This window comes from Columba livia, chromosome 2, assembly GCF_036013475.1.
Source record: "Columba livia isolate bColLiv1 breed racing homer chromosome 2, bColLiv1.pat.W.v2, whole genome shotgun sequence".
NCBI classification, from domain to species: Eukaryota; Metazoa; Chordata; class Aves; order Columbiformes; family Columbidae; genus Columba; species Columba livia.
This window is the reverse complement of record NC_088603.1, coordinates 133,653,982-133,672,017: the sequence shown is the minus strand read 5'-3', so window position 1 is coordinate 133,672,017 and position 18,036 is coordinate 133,653,982. Positions and strand designations below refer to the sequence as shown.

The 18,036-nt window shown below is 36.4% G+C and overlaps 1 protein-coding gene across 11 annotated transcripts in view; it reads right to left on the bottom strand.

Moving 5' to 3' along the window:
* Nucleotides 1-18,036, bottom strand: part of RALYL (RALY RNA binding protein like) — a 380,059-nt gene that overhangs the window by 257,182 nt on the left and 104,841 nt on the right. Inside the window, exons 1-2 of one of the 11 annotated variants that reach the window (XM_065053885.1) lie at nucleotides 2,769-2,813; nucleotides 2,191-2,261 (exon numbers count right to left, since the gene is read on the bottom strand). The exons of 8 other annotated variants lie outside the window; for them this stretch is intronic. The gene's annotated coding sequence lies outside the window, so the exon portion shown is untranslated. Of the gene's footprint in view, nucleotides 1-2,190; nucleotides 2,262-2,768; nucleotides 2,901-18,036 lie in introns of those variants that run through there. 2 more of the 11 variants (XM_065053883.1, XM_065053894.1) reach the window with 2 other exon arrangements.

Below are 18,036 nucleotides of genomic sequence, written 5' to 3'. Positions count from 1 at the left end.
AGAGAGGATTAAAGGGAACAGGATGTTACCTATTTTGGACATATAAAAACCCTAAAATATAAGTAATTGGATGCTGACATTTTCTGCTCTGAGTTTTCTGTTCTGCAATATGTACCATGTGGATAAGCCTGTTGATTAAAACGGTTTCAGAGTGTGCGCTGAGTGTTTCAGTGAAGGCTGGGGGCCTGCAGTGGTGTGATGCTTACACAAAACATTCTTTCATTATACCAATCAACTTTTATTACTGAACAAAATCAGTTCAGTCGCAAAAAGCATTTGGTGTGTCAGCAAAATAACTTTCTGTTCAGCCTTTAAGTTTTCCAAAGAAAGGGCAGTCAACTTGCTTTTTGCCAGTAAATCAAAATGAAAACCCATTACAATTTTGTAGCAGTTTCAGAGGCAAACTGCCGTAAAAGATTTTAAGCAAAGTCCCTGAAATCTGTTTTTGTGTTGCTAAAACAGGCTAATGTAATTCGATAAATATGAGCTCAACAAACGGCAGTATTCTTTGTGGGCTGCAGAACACTGAGCACTTCAAAGGCACTGGTGTAGCAAGTCTACCAGCAACTTTCAGATACCTAAATGGTTAATTCTAAAGATTATTTTGCGACAGGAAAATAAATATTTTTTATATTTTTTTCCAGTAACAATGGGCCATAAAGAGTAAGAAGTGAGCTTCTCTTTTAATTACTAACAGTCTAAAAGTTGTGAGAAGGAGTAAAGATAGGGTTTGTGAAACTCTTCATTAGTGTCACTCTGTGATGGACAGGAAAAAGGGATAGCAGTGCTTTGCAAAGTACTGAGAAGCAGCCTAGGTAGCACATGTGCTGTATACCAAAATGCAACTCAGCATAGGATTACTAAATTATGATGCAGAGATGCCCAGGTAGTTAGTGGCAACAGGTGAGGGAGAGTCCCTGAGGAGCAATCCCTTCTCTTGCAGTGATACTCATACCAAGAAAAGCACAGCAGCCTTAGGGCCATACACAACCAAACTAAAGGACAACTCCTTATCAGTGAAAATTATCAATAGAACTTGGGGATGGTACTGTGCTGAGGAGAGAATGCTCTTTAATCAAGGAGGTCTTCCAGCTGATGTTGCTCAACCGTGCACCCCACTGCAGAAAGTTCACTTTCTGACAATATTTCCTGTTGGCTTTACCTGAGCTTTCCTCTATTGAACATAACGTCTCAACAGAAAGTTACTACAACAATGGCAAGCACAACTCTTCAATATAGAGAACAGAATGCATGAACACAGGATGACTGTGTACAACACCGAGACAACAGTCTGTACTGTATTCAGTTTCTACACTCACTTAGAAAATGGAAAATTTGAAAGAGATTAGCATTAACTTGTCATGCCTAAGGATTAGCTTTTGAAATGACAAAAATTTCCAAGAGACACAATTATGGCACATAGTAGTACACAGAAGAGTGTTACTAGAATAGATTATTTTTCCTATGTGTAAGAAACAGCCCTAAGAGTCATGAGTAGGAGGTGGACTCCCAACTGAACACTTGATAAACATTTAATCAATGAAGGTTAAAGGATGTGGAAAACCTTCCATTGCTAGATGTATTGTTTCCTGTAAATTGATCTAGGATACCTTTTAACCACAGCTTACTCAGCTGGATAGAGGGATGACAGAGGAAGTAATTCTGCGAGCTGAAATATAGGACTGTATCCAGAAATACTAACAGTCCCTCTGACAATCAGGTCCATGCATTTTTGGAAGAGATCTTAAAATGTGAGAGGGACAAGCTCATATTTCTTTTCCAGGTTGTCCTGGCTATGAAATCCACAGAGTTTTGCCGCACCAGGAGCAGGCTTCATAATACTCACATGGGAGGTAATGCTGGTAACAAGAATTGAAAGCACTGCATGGGATGAGATATGACTGAAGAGACAACGCTCAGAAGAATGCAGGCTGACAGAAAGGAGCCAAGAGGAAAAACAGGATTTGATGAGGCTGACATGGCACAAGGGAAACATAAGCAGATAGGAAAGCCTCGTGGACCAAATGAACTTAATGTCACCAAGGCAGTCTAGGTAGTTCGGTCTCAGAACGCTGTATGGTGCCCAAAAACTGAAACGAAAAGGATAAGGGAACAGGAAAAGCAGCCTTTGTATGAGTAGAATACTGTTAGAAGTAAAATCACATGTAGAAAAATAAAAAGTGTGCTTACTGTTAGGCAGATTCACATGACCCACAATACAAATGAGCAAATTTCTGTCTCTGGATGACTGTAGTTGTTCTCTAAGGCAGTAAAAGATTCACTGTAACTTGCATGTTTCTCCAAAGAGCCAGTCATTGCACAGGCAGGGATTTGAATAATTTACAGGGGAATGTCATTAATCCTACTACTCCAGGACCTTATCAAAGTACAGATTAATGAGAGGTCATATAACTTCAATGTGCTACTGCTAACACAAGCAATCACTCTGCTGCTGAACTATTACACTTACTGAGCATGAGCTCTTCAACGAAAACAACTTTAAGTGGCTGTATAGGAAAAGAAGCTTTTTAGCAGCAATAGCAGTAACTTTACTTCGGACTACAATCATTTAGATTAATTAGATCTGGAACACTGATGTTCCACTGTATGAAAGTTAAGCAGCAGCATTAAATAAATACACAAATAAACAAATTAATTAATCTGACAACACTGTCCTCAGTGATCTCCCCGCCTTTTCAGGAGATTCCATTCCATAGACTAAAGAACTGAAAGTATAACCTGCATTGCTCCAGAATGAGTGGTAATACCTTGAACTGAGTGAGAATAGACATGGTCATCCCAGACGACACCACTACCAGCTCTTCTCCTTCCACCCAAGCTGACTGGTGTGGCAGAGGGTTCCTAGCATCACTGCACCAGGGTGAGGTTTGAGTGCATAGCACAGAGTAGGTTGGTACTAACACATCCAGCCAAGCTGGGGTTACTGTGAGTTCACAGGGAGTAAGTGGCTCTTTCATAACACTGACTCCATCGCTGCATATTAGCAATGGAAGGCACGCAGCCAGCGCATGCAAACCGTGCTGCCTGGCAGGAAAATAAAGTGATTTTAGTAGACTTCATTAATGCTAACAACTCCACCTGCAAAAATGCTATAAATTCAACTGATTGCGCAATTGTACCGTGTGACTAAAGTCTATATAAAACTATATATAGCAATACGCAGTAAACATAATGCTTTCTGATGGTTAAACACTTTGTCAGGCAGCACCAGAACAGAAACTGAGATTCAATGAACTGGCATCCTACAGTATGTATAGTTTCTGATCTGACCCTTCATATGTGGGCTAGATGCCAAGATGAAAGAAGGAAATCAGCATTTAAAAGACTTTCCTGTGATGAGCTAATATTGAGTACCGGACTGCACACATGGTAAAAACAGCCACATGGAAACTGCTACTCTTTCAGCTTTGTCCAGGAGGTAACAACATGATACTATACAGAACTGGGCAAAAGAGACAAAGTGCAGACAGCTCCTTTGGTTCAGCAGCCGAGTAATGCTGTCGGGCCCAGCCTGCCAGTAGGAAAACCCAGTATTACTCTTTACATGAGGAGACTTAATAAAATTAGTATTGCTGAAACTGCATCTCTCCTACATGATTGAAGCTAAAGCTCATCTCAGTGACATCGCCACAACTTTGAAGCAAAACATTAAGAACTGTGTTTGGGGAGTTATATAAAATTCTAGAAAATAATGATGATTAATAACTCAATGACAGGGTTAAATAAAAAGAGAAAGTTTAAAGCTTGTAAAACCAAAAATGTTCTGTTAACTCTGAAGTGGATTAGAGTGTTCAAAGTGCTTCAGGACTCGACACCATGTAAAGGCTGATTTATACTCCAGGCATCATAATGCCTACCTACTTCAGAATGACAAATAGCACTGCGCTGAGATCTCAATGGCAGCCCCAGAGCACTAACGGCAAATGTCTTCCATCTTAATAGCCGAGCCTCTGCAATTCTCCTCACTTAAAATTCTGAGCGTTTAACACTTCTCGATGCATCTAAATCCAGATACAAAAACCTTCAAATCAAACTATTTACCTCAAGTGAAATCTACCCTGAATAATTCATAAGCAGCAAGGAGGCTGGAAGAGAAGGAGCTGAAGAGTGTTTTAATGAAGTCTAGAGTTTCAAATATAATGGTATAAAAGCTATTATGGATCTTTTCTAACCTTATAAGAAAGAGTATCAGTCTCTGTAACAATGAAAGATCCCAATGAACAGGAAAAGAAACACAGTTCAGGTGTCTTGTTGTCAGTGACTGATGCTGGTAACAGAATCGCACAGATTACTGCAGAGAAAGGGCTGCTATTTGAAGCAATTCCTGACGAAGGATCTGAAGTGTTCAGATTGATTCTTATTCATCCTGCCCCTGTGAAGAAGTATTGATCCTTAAAATAGCTGTAATAAGCTGCAATTCAATTAGAATAAAGTATGAAAGTCAAGAAAGCACACTGAATGCAGGGCTAGTGTTATGATGGCACTTACTTAACAAGAATTTTTCAACTCTTAAATACTAGGCAAAAATATCACTTAATATGTATCATAGCTGGTCATTTCACTGTGGGAATCAAGGTTTTATATTTTCCTGTTTCAGAAAATCCTCTCTATAGAATAGATACTGCTAAAATGCTTGCTTGATTTTTCTGGGATATCAGTGACAAGCTGGCACTGTCATCAAATAATATCTGTCTTCTAAACCGACTGCTGACTTATTCTGAATTTGGTTCATTTTAATCACTTATCCACAGAAATGTGAAGAGGACAGAGAGAACTTTTGAATTAAAAATTCAGCAGTAGCACTAACTTCCAGAAATTTAGGGAAACTGATATCTTCAAATAATGTTCTCTGCATTGGTGGTAAACAATTACTTCATTCGTCTGTGTTACTGATTAAAAACATCAGTGCATGAGCAATGTGATTATTTTAATTGGAATAAGTAATTCAAGTTTTGTTGTGTAGTACCACATACTTGAGATAGTCTATGCAGCAATTTTTCTTATTTTTTTTCTTCTTCTTCTCCCCCTGGTTTTACACATCAAAAAAAAGACAGCATTCCTTTGTAAACTGGACTGCTGAGTATAAGTACTTTTCTATCTCAATAATAAGAGCATATATCTTACTTTTGCAGAGTAGCATGGCAGTGATAAAAGTATCATAGAAACAAGTATTCTTCTAGACAACACTAATGAATGTGTAGATCTACACTACTACTTACTTTAAAGGCATACTGGAGAAGAATTTTTCAGTTTTGAAACAGATACGATTTGCATTTGACTCAACCGTAGTAACGCAAATTAGTTAACACATTTGTGTACATTTAGAATATTAATGTATGAAACTTGCTCATTGATTAGTGTTGCAATTGGAAGCAAAGTACCCACAGAAGTTCATACTGGAGGAAAAAGGCAGGTTTCTGTGTAAGACATCTCACACTTGGGACATCTAAACTCAGTTTTCAGATCAAAGATTTTCATAAAGCAAATAACTTATATTTTTCAGGTCTTATTTCCCACTCTCCTTTGTATTTCTCAGAATGCTGAAAGCATAAAGAGTTTTCCTATACATCTGTTAACAGAGACTAGAGATACATACGAGAAAAATTCACATAGCTTCCATGGCAAGCAATGCTGTTCTGAGACAAGAATTCTAAACATAGAAAAACTGAAATTGTTCAGTACCATATACAAATAGCAACCATTTGGAAAAACATTTCTTTCTACTATCAAGGAGATTTTTCGTAACATATCTTATTAGAGCTATCTATTATTTTAAATGAATTTTAGGAACTTTTACCCCCTACTTTTAAGACATTTGGGTAGAATCAGCATTACATATGGAGAACTGAAATATGTCTCTGTTTCCTCTGCTGTGATGATAGAAGTTAGCTGCCAGTGCTAGGACCAAAGCCAGAGAGGAGTATTTCTCTAGGACTTCAAAGGAGGAAAGGTAGTTGAATTCACCTTGACTGCAGAGTAACTGGGAATGCATCAATACTGAATCTGTCCCCATGCCTATCCAAATCTGCAAGTGTCACACCTTTTATTCCAATGTAAGCAAACTACCTGTAAACCCCCCAAAACCCACTCAACTATTAATATTACAGCAAACATTTCATCCATGTTGGTGCAGACCAAGAAAAATGAACATCAGTGCTAACACCAAAAAGTCTCACATTAAGAACCTGGTCTATGCTTTGATGTCTGGCAACTGGAGAACTAAATATAATTCTACGGGGTGGAAATAATATCAGACAGCTAAGGAAGGACTGCACCTCAGTTTTACTTATTCTGCTATCCTGAAGGAGTCATATTATCACTATTTCCTTACCAAATCTCCATGATTAACTCCTGATATGAAGGAATTGCTATTCCTAGCAGCAACAAAACCCAATGCAGAACATGGTCAGAACACAACAAAAAGTGCAGTGCTGGTAGGCAGTGGATGAATGATGTATCCTTGGAATTTGCTTGAGAGAAAGGGGAGGAAAAAGAAATTTTGACTAACTTCTGATAATTATGACTTCTAATTTGATACTCTCATCCCTGGCTCCTCAACATGCACTGCTTTTCTCCTTTAAAATTAAAACACAGCCACTCAAATTATCCAGTCTATGCTAGAAATTTCTGTCTCCTATGGTAGGTCGACAAAGAGATGCATTTGTGAATCTACCTTGCATTCTAGTATGGCATGCTCACGTACTCTTTATAAGCCACTTCAGAAAATGCTTTATGTATTGCTACTTTTCACTCCTTCCTGTCCAGTTTACGATATGGGAAGTCTCTCATATACTGGCTCCTGCCACCTCTTGCTCTGGGCAGAGGCAAGCATAACTCACCAAGTAGCTATGCTTTAAGAGCCAAGGGAAACAAACTACTTAAAAAGACTACTGTGCTCAAAACTCTGCTAAATAGCATAAAAAGTCTTAATAGAACAACAAGGAGAAGCCTGGGTGAAAAAAAGTATAAACACAGTGCCATCCACCTTTCATTCATAGTTCTTGTTCCTCTGAAAAGCTACAGCATAATTAAAAATAAAAAGGCTTTCATGCCACTACTTGTATTTATCTTGTACTTTTGGTTTTAACGTGATTTGCACTAAAGTTTAAAACCTTTTCTTAGCCATCTATTGGCAAAGTAGGAGCCTTTCCCCATGAAAGGTGAATAATTTTCCCGACTGTTCACTTTCAATGTTTACTGGTTTTCTATCATATCAGTTTTGCTGTAGATGCAGCACTAATGATTGCTTGGTGGTCACAACACATCTCTTTTGCTAATGCTCTAAGTGATCATTGAAATGTATTTCAAGATTTGGCTTCTGAATCTTCAATCCATGTTGTTAAACAAATGGAAAAAAAAAAAAAGGGTTAGAAATAACTTTAGCAAATTCCATTTGTCACCAACATGAAATCAGAGAGTTCTGTAATAGTTTATGCAATAGGTACAAAATCCTATTCACTGGCACAGACTCTTTAATCGCTGGAAAAATCAAGAAAGCATCCAAAAATCCTGTTCCAGATTCAATAAGGCAGAGCAAACATCAACACCTCAAAGGATAAGAATACCAAATGAAATTACCTTAGAAACAAAGACCACTTTCAAACAAATAACAGCATAATCTGAGAGTGCTTCAACACAAAACATTTTCTCCTTCTGAAACATTCCTCCTTCTCCTCCCCAACATTTCACACGAATGACTCATGCTGTAAAACCCTTCAGGACTGAAATCTTCTACACTTATATATAGGTGAGTAATTCAAAGCAACAGATGTTAATCTATTTGCTCTGATTTGCTGCAAATCTGTGAGTATTTTAAAAAGCTCTCTTGATCTTAGGGCTGCCATTGTGAACCAAATTCCAGTAGTAACAATGATATTCTACCTCTGCATTCAAGTTTAATAGTGATTTTACTAAACTTTATTTTTAAACTTTCTAAAAATAATTGGATCTTTTACTGATCCACAGTAAGACACACTGCTTAAATATTACAATCCATGCATATTTCATGGCTTAGGAGTCTTAAACTCATATACATAATACATATACATTAAAAAAAAATGTTTTTCTCATCAATTGTGGCTCCAGAAGATCCATAAAAACTATTTTTCTAATTGTGTGTATTGGAAGTGTACTATTCACTGGGGGACTGCTGACTTTGAGATGCATTAAAGTGAACTGGTAATTCTTCTAACGTAAAGCTGTATGTACATTTTACCTTAATAGATTTTGTTATTCACTAAGGACCCAAATAAGTTATGTATGGCTCATGTGATAACTCTTAGATTCAGTATCACTGAAGATTTCAGGTTACAGATGTTGTCAATTCTATCAATTTCAGGGCGATCTGCCTCATTAATGCATTCTCTCCATTCATCTGTATACAAGATGTATGGGGTTTGACAAGTTGAAAAATTTGATGGGATTAATTGTGAAATAGTAAACCTTTGTAATCATGGAAATACTGCTTTCTGAAGATGCATTTTGCCTGTGAACATTGCTAATGTTCTTATGTTTACCTAATACATGTTTTCTATAACAACTCTACAGCTAATTTGGGTAAGGAAAAATTAGATCAGTTATTTTATGCATTAGTTGATATTACTAGAAACTAGAATATAACCTCTCAAGCACTAAAAGAATTAAGAGTCCAAGTATTTGTAAAGTCTTGGATTTCATTGATCCCGTTGCTTAGTAATATTTTGGACCAAAACACCAAAAAGTCCATCTGTTTGTGAGTCCAATAACTATAGAAGCTGTAAAGATTTTTTCCATCCCTTGTAATGTTTTTTCACCTTTTAAGTTTCAAATGTACTATAATTTTTCAAAGACTGCTCCTTGGTCTTTGATAGTCTGTTCAATCAACCTTAGTGCCATGGTAATTTAGAAGTTTCCTATATGGTGATCAGTATTTGAGAGTCTTGGAGAAAATAGTGTTGAGTGGAAGGGGAGGACTTAGGATGAGATGCTGGACAGACCAGACATACAGAGCTTCCTGCTTACTTTATGTTTCCCAATCAAAATATAAATATTATAATCATAACTATATAGTTACAGTTGTGTGAAGAAGACTTATACATCCATTTGTATTTTTGACATGTCTACTCACTTTTTGCCTTTCCAGGATTTTAGATCATTTTTCAAATTAGGAGATAAATACCTGGCATACAGTACTGCCAATACAGTCAGTTCAGTAACTTCTACGTAAGGCTTTAAATCGATAACAAAGACTTCTCTCTTTATCCTAAAGTTTAAATAGTTTACATATTTAATGTATGATAATAATTATTGTATTACATATTAAACAAATAAACCCTAAAGTTTAATGGTTTAAATAAAATGGTTCAGATAAAAAGCTGCTAGCTGCAGTGTCTTTCCTTCTCATCTACAACAAATGTGTATATTTTGTAAGCCTGTCTATGCATGCCAAACATCTTCAGAGCAGTCTTTCTGTTTTTAAGCACAGTAAATTTGCAACCACACCTTATCAAATAAGGCTGTCCCTGCAGCAAGAATTTTATAATGCTAGCCAGATTTCTTTGCGTAGTAAATATCAGCACTTATTAAAACCTAATCCATGACATTTCATTGGGAAGATGGAACCTTTTAATGGCTATTATATTCCATCAGTTTTCATAGTCTCAGAATTATTTGAAGAGTGCTTGTGAGTTTGTGAGTGTATTTTTATTTTTACCTCCTATTCCTCCTTACATAGGTTTTATTTTTGATTGGTTTTTGTTTTTTCATGGGTTTTTTGTTTGTTTGTTTTTTGGTTTCTTGTTTGGTTTTTTTTTGAAAATAGCTGTCCTCAGACTGGTGGCCTAAATATATCACAGACCTTACTATGCCTCCAGCTAAAACACTGGCAAGTTTTGAGGACAGCACACGCCCCACTTTCTGTGGTGCCCTTCAGGATACTTTTAAGAAAGCTGAGAGACAATAAGTGACAAACCATTGTTTGCAGTCACATCCTGTCTGCGTTTCTGTAGAGGAAAGCTGGGGATGGAAATAACATTTGCAGCGTAAGATTTCACTTCCAGGAGAAGGATTGTAAGGCAACAGTTGTTGAAAGAAGCAAAACCAGTGTTAGACAGCGGGGACGAGAAGTCAACCTACTTTTTGTTTTACCAATGCTGCAGCCATGAAGTCTGTGTTCTTTAAGGCTGATGCTAAAAGGGCACAGCTCAAGCTCTGGAGACTTATTTTAAGAAAGAGTAAGAAACTTGTCAGTCAAGGCACGTTAATGTACCACTTGGAGTTCCAAAGATGAAAATGTCAAACAATTTGGTTCACTGGCTTCTTTTTCTTCAATACAGACTAAAAAAATGAAAACCTTTACCTGCTGAAACCAGTGGGATACTTCCCATCAACTTCAATGGCATCAGAATTTTATCTAATATTCCTTCATGTATGGAGAGATGCACAGCACTGGAACATGCATCACATCCGATGTCGCAGGAAAAATCCATACAAAAATTCTTTTAGGAGATTTGTAAGAAGTTATTCCTTCAACTGGAAAACCCAGTAGCTGTAGAAGATAATTGATTTAAAGTGCAGAGTACAGATCTATGTGAATTTCTTTCTTGTATAACTTAAAAATCCTCTGTATCGCTTTGTGCCTGCCAGGTCTTAAAAACTGAGGTCCAGGCACAAAGCTCTCTAGGTTACCCATTCTATGTGCTTACTCTGTTTTTTGCATCCTGAGATAATCAGAAACTGTGTATAACTTTTAGGCCATTGGAACAGCTTTCCCAAAGTCATGATACCATTCACAGAAAGTACTGCTTTATTTTTTAAAAGCCATCCATTTACAGATAATATGGAATCTTTTACAATCATATTCTTAAATTGATCTTAATAGCAGCTTCCAAGAGAGGGTTTAGTTCCAGGCAGCAATTAGCCAGTTTATCCCTAAAATAAAAAAAAAATAAAGAGGTTATGGCTCAGTTGCATCCTTAGTTATTCTAGTTACTGGCCAATTAATCTACAGATGTGGTCCAGTCAACAGCTGATTCATGTGTCCTCGAATCTCCCTTCTGCCATGGGAATGTGCTCTTCAGCCGTGGCTTGCATTGCAGGGTATTATTTTAGATTGTGACCTTTTTAACTATAATCCTCACTGACAGCTGTTCTAAGTTCTGCCTTCTGCCCTCAACCTTCTTCCTATCCATGAGTCAACTGCTGCAGGAATGACAAATATTAAAATAATATACACATATATGCACATACACACATATATGTTTTATATGCACATACACACATATGCGTATCTTCCAATTCCAGGCTGCTGCCAGAACACTTTCTTTCTAACACAGATTTTCACAAACAAAGCTTTCTACCTTCTGGCTGGGAACATGAGAATGAAGGGAGTGAGAGGATAAAGTGTAAGGGAGATAGCTAGACTAGCATGAAGAATTCTGCAGTGTAGTGAGAGATATCACAGCAAGAATGGCTAAAAGCATTATCATAAAAACCTCTCCAGCATTTCTGGGTTGCTACCTGAAGGACAAAGCGATAAGCTACACATTCTTTTCCACATACTTTCTCACAATTCCTTATTATATGAGCCATAGGACATACTGGTATCCAAGCCACAGGATGCTGACCTCACTCCTTTTTGGTAATATAGCTCCCAGTTGCTTCTCAGCCATCTTATTCAGGTTGAACATCAAAAAAAAAAAAAAAAAAAAAAAAGGAAAAATATTTTGTTCACTTTACTACATACCATTTCAGAGAAGAAAACAAAAAAAACCCTTGTTTTCTTGGCATTAATTCTTCAGAGTGGTGGTATCCTACTGGAGTTATTGTAATAGCTATATTCCAATAAAACCTCCTTCTTTAAACAAGTGGAGAATTTTGTTTTCTATGGATTTTTTTTTTATTATTTTGTCCCATTTAAGTCATTATTGTTTCCAGAATAGACCAACATTGCATGCTGGATAATATAAGATAGATTTAAATTCAAGAATGTATTAGTATATAGCAGCTGCTAAACAAAAACAGCATTTTACAAGTAAGTAAAGATAATATATACTGTTTACATAATATTAGCATCATTTTTGACATGAACCACCTAACAAAATCTGAATAACATAACATATATATGGCTGTCAGCAAGGAATGCCACATACAAACAGGCTACTGGAATCCAGTCACCAAATACAAATGGAATTGGAATAGGCTGCTAATGACCTTGATACTTTACTTCTGTTATACAGAGTGTTTCAAAAAGCTGGACCCCATTTTAAAGATATAGTGTCTTCAAGTTGGGTCCAGCTTTTTGAAACACCTTGTATTTTTTTGTTGGTTAAATTCACATTTACCCAAGATCAAATCTAACTAATAACTAGAAGCAGGAAAAACATTAATACATCATAATCAAGTACCCTAGAGTTATAAAAAAAAAAAGAAGTTTATAAAGGTTTATTATATAAATTGAAAATTACTCATAAATCCAGACAAAATATGCATCCACTCAAGCATTTTTTTTTTTTCCTATTAATTTTTAAAACAGAAGAGAAAGACATTTGGATGACTCAAAATTAGGAACTTTTCCTTTAATGTTTCTATGGCCTGATGGGACTGAAACACACAATAAAATAAAAACTCTTGTCATTTCTATTCATTGAATTGTCTGGAATTACTACTATCTAACTTTTGAGAAAGGGCTGCAAAATATTTTGTCCTTTCACACACACACACAGATACATGGAAATATTTAGAAACTAATACTTTGCTTCAAGTGGCTCAAGGGCCTTCAAAATATTGTTTGTGTTATTTTGGTTCTGCTGTCTTGTTCTTCAGAAAGGAAAACATATGCTGAGCAGACTACTATTTATTCTGTGCAAGCTATCTAAAAATACCTGCGCATGTGAAGTTCTTTACTGAACATTATAATTCTAGTACATTTATTCAACAAATTTCTGATTCAAATTAATTCCTAGCTAATTTATTTAGTTTAAGTGCATCATATGCATTACTATTCACCAAAGTGAAATCCAGCATCTCTTTCCTTGCTATTTTACATTTTCTGCATGTCTGACCTATTTTCATTAATCTCAGTTTTCTCTCTGGAATACACACAACAGCAAAACACATCAACAAATGAAAGGGAAATCTGATAACCTACAGTTATCAAAAAGTGGAATATCTGGTCCATTTTTGAGACAGGTAAAGTGTTTGTTCCTGTCCATAACAGGATATTCAGCAAGAGGCTGAATCTGTATGTATTTGCATAATGACATGTGTTATTCAAGTGTTCTGAAAGATGAAACAGTTTTCTCTAAGAATGACTTTGATTCAGCAGCAGAATGATACATATTAGTATTCCACAAGAACATGGATAGGTGGAATTGATTAAAATATATATTAACATCCAACTCTGGTTTAATTAAATCTTTTTAAAATAGATTTTTACATTGTTGAAGTAACTAGATAATATTAAAAAGATCTTCAGAAATTCCACCTAAAATAGTACAGGTCAAGTGCTTACTTCCCTAATTACACAGAAAAAAATATTATTTTTTTAACTAACTGAAACACTAGAAATGCCAATATAGTATGTTTTACATGCACCTCTACTACTCACATAGAAATAAGGACAGTGTTCTGGGGAAATATCAGAAAGAATTTAAGAAAGAATTGGGAAAGAATTCAGAAAGAATTTAAGTACAAAAGAATTTAAGTACTGGCCCTGATCTCTGAGCTGATTGCAAGTGGCATGAATGCTGATATTTTACATCCGAAACATATATATGTATATAGTGTATGTATGTGCATGTGTATGCACATGTGTATGTGTGTGGTGGCAAATGAAAGCTTCAGCTTATGTACTTGTAGTTTCATTTCAGCTGGCATGTGATGAAAGAATAACTTATTCGGGTGAAAGTATTTAGTCCTTCTACAATATATTATATTTTCCTGGTCATTCAAAAGTGGTATGTGCTCAGTTCCAGTGCTGCATTATGCTACAATATACAGTTTTAAAACAGAGAGGGTTTTATAGCTGCTTAAGAAAAATAACTGACTATAAAAATTCAAGAATCAATTATTTAAGGTAAGATTTTTTGCATTCTGATTTAAATTAGTGCTTAACATTTGGAATTTAAATTCAGCCTATAAAGCATGGCCCTGAAGATGATGAAGGCACATTAAAAGTTAATCCTTGGACACAGAGAGGTCCTATGTCCCACTTTTGGAAGTGGCCAGAAGCAAAGCAGCTGGATTTCAAAGGCAGCTCTGCTCTGAACAGGGGCAGGAAGGTTCAGCTCTGCCGGGGGCTGCAGACCCGCCGCAGGTCTGGCAGTGCCTCCCGTTTGGCCAGTTCAGAGAGCTGGGCAACGCTCGCTCAGCCAGCACCACTCACAGGGAGCTACCTGAAATACAGAAGGAAATCAGAGAAACTCAGTGCTACCATGTCATCCCTTCAGCAGAAGCAGCAAGGGAAGGGACCCATCAGAAAAGCCTATTTCATGCACATTGCATTAAGGTCACACCACTTTGTAACTGAGTAGTACATCTCACATGTTCGTCTGAAAGCTGAATGTGGAAATGTGTTGTAATCACATAAAAGCTGTCTGAAGAGATCTAAAATTACGATAAGCCAAATGATTGCGATGCTGAAAATTTCAGTATCTACATTTCCTTGAATTTAGAGAAATAAAAGTATTTTAAGATAAAATATGACATGACATAACACTCAAGTTATACTTCTCCATTTATCACAAGCTTTAGCTCACTGTGTGGATGTAAGATTTTCTGTTTTTAAACAATTTATGATTCAGAGTGAGGAGAGGCTAGACATGAAACCTTCGGTAAATTATGGATAAATGTTAGGACAGAAGTGAGTCTCTATCCTACTGTTTGAAGTTCTGCTATCAGAATTTACCAAAATTTATTGAATAATGTATCATTTAGGAAGGAAAAAATAATTCATAAGAACTGGAGAGAGGAGCAGGAATTTCCTTCAGACAACAGCCTAGCATGATAGAAACATAAAAGCCCTTACTTGTTAATATTTAAGAAAGAGTTTTATTAAAACAAATTTCATTTTTATCAATGACATCATGCATAACTGACTTCCACCTTAATGGATGACACAGGCACTTCTGTGGAAAAAATAATGAGAACAGAACCTGCATTTTATTCATGGTGGTGCTGAAAGAAGGACAAACTGTAGGAACTAGTTTTTTCCACTGACATCGCATGAATAGTTTTTTGCTGCATTGTCTAGTTGGGCACAAAACCATAAACCATGAATTTTTTATGGGAAAAAAATCCTTAAATATATTTTTTGATGAATAATTTCAAAATATATTTTCCCCACATTTTAGAGACATTATCCATACAAGTGAATTTTACTAGTGAAGAATGTGTTGTCAGCTCCACATAGACTACTCCTATGAGCCAACTCTGTGAGCATTCAATTAGTTGTTGCTATTCACACTTTCTCCAAATTAAGCTTGCCAAATTAAAGAAACAAACAAAAACAAAACACACCAAAACCAAAACAAAGCAAAATAAAACAAAAACACCAGAAAACCTCTAACTGATAATTCTATCTTCCCTTGAAATATCATTCTTTTATATCAGAACCTAATTTTTTGTTCCAGATTTTTAAGTTAAGTTAAGTAACTCTTTTGGATCCAAAGACTTGAACTTTTGTGATCTCTATAAAATAGGGGTTAGTGTATTTAGGGTATGCAAAGATGATGATTCAAGGATGCGTATGTTGCCTCAAGGCACAGATTCTTCCTTCAAGCTATCATCGCATAGCAAGATCGGACCATCCAAATCAATATGCGATTTGGATTGTCTTTACTGTGTGTCCAGGCTTTTTGGATTTTGGGATACAAATATAAACCCATGTTTGTGACACGGAACTTGGAACAAAGAAGGAGAAAGGAGAAGAAAGAAAAATTCCTTCCCTCTGTTGGTCACTGGCTCATTATGATGTCTTTTGGAGAAAGATCTTATGGCAAGTAAACTTCCTATGCTCCTTCCTTGATTTTGAAGCTCCAGAGCAAGACTACCCACACATCAGCCTTCCAGCACTGAAGCACCTTCTCTCCAGTTACAATCATGGCAAAGCTGTTGTACAGGTAGTGAGACTAACAAGTATTACACATATTGTACTCTCATTTTCCCTGCAAGTGCATCATGTCTTTTTCCATCACTCCTTTGATCTATTCTTCACCCCCAAAAATATGGTTTAGAATGAAGTTATACTTTTATAATCTCGAAGTTCCAGAGAAAATTAAACTGTTACTGATTTTTAGCTACAGTTTTGAAGACCTTCCTAAGCTCTAAGTGGCAAGATCACAGCAAGACGAGAGGCAAGACCGCAGCATTCTTTCCCTAATGGAAAGTTTCATCATGATTACTGAATTGCTGTACCATTCATGCTCCTGACCACATTCTCAATACTTAGTTTTCTTGTACAACAGTAAGTTATCCAGTGGAAATCATCAACACTGGCCAGAAGCAGTGGAAGGTATTCTGTTGGGAATCCCAATGCTAAAAGGTTCCTAGGTATGAGGTCCAAAGCATACAGTAAAAATTGTACCAGTTTTGGTAAAGCTGCTGTTTCTATCATCTATAGAGGGTTCTTTAGGTGTTAAAAGAAAAAGTTTAAACTATTTATATCAGCAAAGCAGCATTTAAGGTACCATCATCAGTCTAAGAAAAGCAGAAGGAGCAAGAGGAGTTAACAAAAATATTCATGAGAATGACAAGTGGCAACAGAGAACAAACATTAGTTATGTAGAAGTTTGGCAGGTCAGCAATGCTAGGGCTAAACCTGTAGCCAATGTTACTGTGACAAATCTTGCATCAGCTGAAGACCTGTTCAAAGATGAGGAGGTTTACAGCAGGGGTGTCAAACTCATTTTCACCAGGGGCCACATCAACCTCACAGTTGCCTTCAAAGGGCCAAATGTAGTTTTAGGACTGTATAAATGTAGGAGTAGTTATATTTATATAGTCCTAACAGTCCTAATATTACATTTAGCCCTTTGAAGTCGCCCATGAGGCTGATGCGTCCCCTGGTGAAAATGAGTTTAACCACTCTGCTTTAGAGGATAGCTGTCAATTGAAAGAGATCATAGTGTTTTCTGGCTGGCCTGAGCTACACGTGGTCAGAGCCACCTCTGACTGTAGCAGCAGGCCGTTTCTCCCCCACACTACTTTTGAGATGTGTCTCTCCCAAATACTGACCACGACCCCTTGTCTTAAGCAACTGAAACCGCTTCACTCACAATAATGCTTTTCAGAAAGCCACAATGTTCATTTGAAACAATCAATGGAGAAAGTGGATATTCTTTCCTGGTGTGATCATCTTGAAAAGTCTTGTAAGTTCCCTTCAAATCACATTTTTCCAGGCATGCATTTCCCCAAAAATAGCATTATAACATAACATAACTGAATCTAGAGATTCAGAAATGTTTTGCAGGCTGCTTTTCCATTCAGACAGTATAGATGATATTTTTCAGTATTAGAGTAATATATTCTAATTATAGCAATAAATACTGTGCTGAAAAGCATATCAACAGTATATATTGAGGTCCTCAGCATGACTAAGTTATCAAAAATTAGAAGTAACCTCTAGTATTAATTAAATGTGCAAGAGTTACTGAAATTTGACAGAAATCAGTGGAAAGACTCACATTAGGATTAATAGGTCTTGGATCAGGCCCATAAAATCAAGTGCTTCTTGTAAGAGGTAATTACACCATTTGCTTGAAAGGAAAAATGAAAAATCTCAATGGGAATGAAAGTGTACATAATGTTTTGATTTTATGATGACTAGTTTTGGATCACTTCTGGAGGTTATTTGTAACTAATAAAAAAATGTAGAAAAATGTATAGGACAACTTGACTTCAAATAAGAATTGGTCATTTTTCTGAAGGTTACATATAGCTACTTTTCCCAAAAAAACCTCACTTTTGTTTAAAAGCAAACTAAAAGCAATAACAAATTTTTAAAACCTTGCTCTTAGTTTCCTGTCTCCATGTTTACAT